This window comes from Colobus angolensis, unplaced genomic scaffold (assembly GCF_000951035.1).
Source record: "Colobus angolensis palliatus isolate OR3802 unplaced genomic scaffold, Cang.pa_1.0 Scaffold388, whole genome shotgun sequence".
In the NCBI taxonomy this organism is placed as follows: domain Eukaryota; kingdom Metazoa; phylum Chordata; class Mammalia; order Primates; family Cercopithecidae; genus Colobus; species Colobus angolensis.
In genome coordinates this window covers 1,702,390-1,707,580 of record NW_012117243.1, presented here as the reverse complement: position 1 = coordinate 1,707,580, position 5,191 = coordinate 1,702,390, and the positions used below count along the sequence as shown (strand labels likewise).

Below are 5,191 nucleotides of genomic sequence, written 5' to 3'. Positions count from 1 at the left end.
TTTCCATGTTTCTGTTCTCCATCCTTAATGTTTGACAGTGCCTTGGGCCTTTCCCCTCATGGTTCACAAGATAGCTGCAGCAGCAGCTCCAAGCACCTCATCCTCACATAGATTGTCTAGTGGCAGAAAGAGGATATCACTTCAAATGTCCATGTATATGAACCAAGAAGACTTTTCCATAAACTTCACAGCAGATTTTCCTCATGTCTTGTTGGCTACAATTGTGCTGCACACTGTTCTTAAATTATAAGGAGATGGAATTACCATAACTGATTTACATGAATCATGATCTGTCTCCTCTGACTGGGCAGTAACCCAGGTTCCCCTGGAGCTCTAGCTGCTTTAAAAAAAACAGGGGAGTCTCCAGGCTCCCCTGGATCTCTAGCTGCTTTAAAAAAAAAAACAGGGGAGTCTCCAGGCTCCCCTGGAGCTCTAGCTGCTTTAAAATCTAAAAAAAAGTATAATAACATCTGTGATAAGCCAGAAATTGGGAGAAATAGCCGTTCGGTAAATAATCAATAGTATCTATTATAGCATTTATTCCTTTAGAAAAATCTAACTATATAAATATTAATAAATACTTCTTTTAAAGAATTGTTCAGATTATTTTATTACTTTCATTCTTAGGGTCATAATCCTCCTATATTATCTTTTGACTGTCTCAGAGTTGATCACTTCCCCATGAGGCATGTAATTTTCTTATAATGAGCATAGCAATTGTTTTCCCTGGTGGGAATTTCATAAACACAGAGCCATAAAAGTGGTCTGTGTTTTTATTACGTTTGTCTAAATGTTTACTTCAGCTGAGGCTTCCCTAATCCAAAACCTGTTTTATTTATTTGTTTTTGTGAGATGGAGTTTTGTTCTTGTTGCCCAGGCTGGAGTGCAATGGCATGATCTCGGCTCACTGCAACCTCCGCCTCCTGGGTTTAAGTGATTCTCCTGCCTCAGCTTCCCGAGTAGCTGGGACTACAGGCGTGCGCCACTATGCCTGGCTAATTTTGTATTTTTAGTAGAGGCAGGATTTCACCATGTTGGCCAGGCTGGTCTCCAACTCCTGACCTCAGGTGATCCACCCACTTCAGCCTCTCAAAGTGCTGGGATTACAGGCGTGATCCACCACGCCTCGCCTGAAACATGTTTTTATATTAATATTTCAATGTGAGGAATGCCATACTAAATGTATAATATACATTTTTATTCCACCCTATGCATGGTCCAAATGTGGGGCTTTGATTTCTTACAGTAGGCGTGTTTAATCCCTACCTGGAGGCTCATAGAGCCAAGCGATCTTTTGGTCACCCAGAACCAGGGACATAGTTTTTTTCAGCTCTCCTTTTCCAGAAATGGCAGCCTTTCCAGAATCCTGGTTTTATCTAGAATTTATCCTTTTCAACAAGGCTGTTTTCTTGCCCAAATCTAGGGAAATCTGATCCCCATGGGAGTTGTGCTATGGTGGCCATTCACATCATACTGTAGCGCCTCCTTCTGGTGGGTGCTTGCAGCCTCTAGAAACTGTATTCCATCTGAGCTCTCTGGAGAATTTCCTTTTTGTTTTGAGCTGCTAAGTACTGACGTTTTTTTAAACCCATATTTTATCCAGCAGTTCAATGTGCTTGTGGTTGAGGGAGAGGGGTCCATATTAGTTCATTTACCATATTAACAAAATGTTTTTAAAGCTTTTTAAAAAAACTTTATTTAATCCACTTAATGATTATTTTTTTCAGATGATAATTGGGGGTGTGGGTATTTAGAAAAGCTACTTAGAAAAGTTTTGTCTGTTGATTTTGTATTCTGTGTATCTTGTGGAACAAATAAAAGTTCAATTTTGGGGGGGTTGGTTTTCTGTACATGCAGTCATATTGCCTGAAAATAATAATCTTGTTTCCTATTTTCCAACATGTGTACCTCATACCAGTTTTCTTTCCTGCTTTATTTCATTGTCTATGATTTTCTACGATGAATAGTAGTGGTGTAAGGATCAACATGTCTACCTTTACTAGAGGTGATTCTAAGTTGCTTTTTTTTTTAATCGAATAGTGATGGGTAGGAGATGCACTGCCCATCCCCTTTTAAGGAAAGACTTGCTGCTACAATTCCTTCGGGTATTTCCTCAACTTCAGGGAGCTGCCTCAGCCAAGGGTACACCCTTCCTGCAGTGCTGGGCATCCAATTATTGATCAAGGCAGGGGTATAAAAGCCAGATTTTATAGCTTCAGTGCAGGACACCACTGATGGGCTCTCTCTCTCTTTCTGCCAAATCCTGCTGCCTTCTCCCTTCCCCAGGGAGTGAATCCTAATAAAGCATCTGCTTTCAGAGAACACAGCCTGAAGTTTTCTTTTCCTCCAGGTTGTTTAGAGTTTATAAAACAAAAAAGAATCACACTGAATTCTATCAAATGTTTACCTAGTATCTAGTGACATAATCATAAATTTCACTTCTCTTGGTCAAAAACGTAATGAATTATACTATTAGATTTCCATTCTTAAATCCATAGTGGAAAATCTACTTTTTTAATTAGAAGCATTTAAAAAAACATTCTGCTATATTTTAGTTGCTAGAAAGTTATTAAGAATTCTTGCCTCTGTTCATAAGTCATACTATTCTGTAATTTCTATTTGTTTCCTTTAATTCTATTGTCTCTGTGAGCTTTGGTAGCAGGGTTATGCCAGCCTTGCAGGATAATTTGGGGGAACTTTGCATTTTTAATAATGTTCTGAGAGAGCTTACAAACATAGGGGTTACCTGGTTTCTGAAAGTTTGTTTGCACTCAGCTATAAAACCATTTATGTCTGGGCCTTTTATTAGAAAGAAGATGAAGTTTTGATTATCTGGAAGGTTTTTTTTTTTTTTTTTTTTGAGACAGAGTTTCGCTCTTGTTGCCTAGGCTGGAGTGCAGCGGCGCGACCTCGGCTCACTGCAACCTCCCTGTCCCAGATTCAAGTGATTCTGCTGCCTCAGCCTCTGGATTAGCTGGGACTACAGGCATGTGTCACCATGCCTGGCTAACTGTTTGTATTAGTAGAGACATGGTTTCACCATGTTGGCCAAGCTAGTCTCGAACTCCTGACCTCAGGTGATTCACTCGCCTTGGTCTCCAAAAGTGCTAGGATTACAGGCATGAGCCACCGTGCCTGTCCTATCTTGCAGTTTTATTTGTGGCCTTTCTTTTGTTTTATTTGGTGATTGATATTTTTGTAGATAGTAATCTGTTTCCTCTTTCAATATTTATTTTCATAAAGTTTAACATATTATTCTTTTTAATTTTTAAATGTTCTTGATTGCATTTATATTCTATTTCCCTTCCTAATGAGTTTATGTGTGTGTCCCTTCTTCCTTTTGTTCTTGATCAATCTTAACAAAGTTTGTCTATTTAATTTTATTATACTCATCAAAGAATAAGCATTTAGTTTCCTTTTAAGAACTATTAATTTCCGCTGCTCTGTTGCCTGCCACGGCTGCCCAAGCCTGAGTGGTTCACTGCACCATGAAGACAGATTCCAGAGGCCAGCAGCTGGTGCCTCCAATCCCAGACATAGCTATGTCCAGCAAAGGCTCCATGTTCTGGCCTATCGTGGCGGCCTGGACACCTCCTGCGTCCTCATGTGGCTGAAGGAACAAGGCTATGATGTCATTGCCTACCTAGCCAACATTGGCCAGGAGGAAGACTTGGAGGAAGCCAGGAGGAAACTGAAGCTTGGGGCCACAAAGGTGTTCATTGAGGATGCCAGCAGGGAGTTTGTGGAGGAGTTCATCTGACCGGCCATGCAGTCCAGCACACTGTACGAGGACCGCTGCCTCCTGGGCACCTCTCTCACCAGGCCCTGCATTGCCTGCAAACAAATGGAAATTGCCCAGCGGGAGGGGGCCAGGTATGTGTCCCATGGTGCCACGGGAAAGGCGACCGATCAGGTCCGATTTGAGCTCACCTGCTACTCATTGGGCCCCCAGATAAAGGTCATTGTTCCCTTTATTGCGGTCCCTGAACCGGTTGTAGGAACAACCGGTTCAGGGACTGCAATGACCTGATGAAAGAATACACAAAGGAAACATGGGATTCCTATCCTGGTCACTCCTAAGAACCTGTGGATCATGGACGAGAACCTCATGCACATCAGCTGTGAGGCTGGAATCCTGAAGAACCCCAAGAACCAAGCACCTCCAGGTCTCTACACGAAGACCCATGACCCAGCCAAAGCCTCCAACACCCCTGATATTCTCGAGATTGAATTTTAAAAAGGGGTCCCTGTGAAGATGGCCAACGTCAAGGATGGCACCACCCACCAGACCTCCTTGGAGCTCTTCATATACCTAAACAAAGTCGTGGGCAAGCAGGGCGTGGCCGCATTGACATTGTGGAGAACCGCTTCACTGGAATGAAGTCCCGAGGTATCTATGAGGCCCCAGCAGACACCATCACTTACCACGCTCATTTAGACATCGAGGCCTTCACCATGGACCGGAAAGTGCGCAAAATCAAACAAGGCCTGGGTTGGGAATTTGCTGAGCTGGTGTGTAACAGTTTCTGGCACAGCCCAGAGTGTGAATTTGTCCGCCACTGCATCGCCAAGTTCCAGGAGCGAGTGGAAGGGAAAAATGCAGGTGTCCATCCTCAAGGGCCAGGTGTACATCCTCAGCCGGGCGTCCCCACTGTCTATCTACAATGAGGAGCTGGTGAGCACGAAAGCGCAGGGTAATTATGAGCCAACTGATGCTACTGGGTTCGTCAATATCAGTTCGCTCAGGCTGAGGGAATATCATCGTCTCCAGAGCAAGGTCACTGCCAAATAGACCCCTGTACAATGAGGGGCTGAGGCCTCCTCAATTTGCAGATCCCCCAAGTACAGGAGCTAATTGTTGTGATAATTTGTAATTGTGACTTGCTCTCCCCGGCTGGCAGAGTAGTGGGGCTGCCAGGCCCCAGCTTTGTTCCCTGGTCCCCCTGAAACCTGTCGTCATCAAAGGGAAGGGTGGGGGGCAGATGCAGTAGAGAGTATAAAATGACAATTAAAAGGAAAAAAAAAAGAACTATTAATTTCTTTTTCATTTTATTGATTTCTTCTCATATCTTTATTGATCACTTCCTTTCTTTGTCTTGTTTTGCTTTTATTTTTTAATCATTACTATTTATTAATAAATGTGTTTCTCTCTGTATCTTTGGCTATATCCTATTGACAGTACACGGGCTTC

At 42.8% G+C, this 5,191-nt stretch overlaps 1 pseudogene; it reads left to right on the top strand.

Moving 5' to 3' along the window:
* The first annotated feature begins 3,542 nt into the window (after positions 1–3,542).
* On the top strand, positions 3,543–4,975 carry LOC105520743 (annotated as a pseudogene).
* Positions 4,976–5,191: the final 216 nt, after the last annotated feature.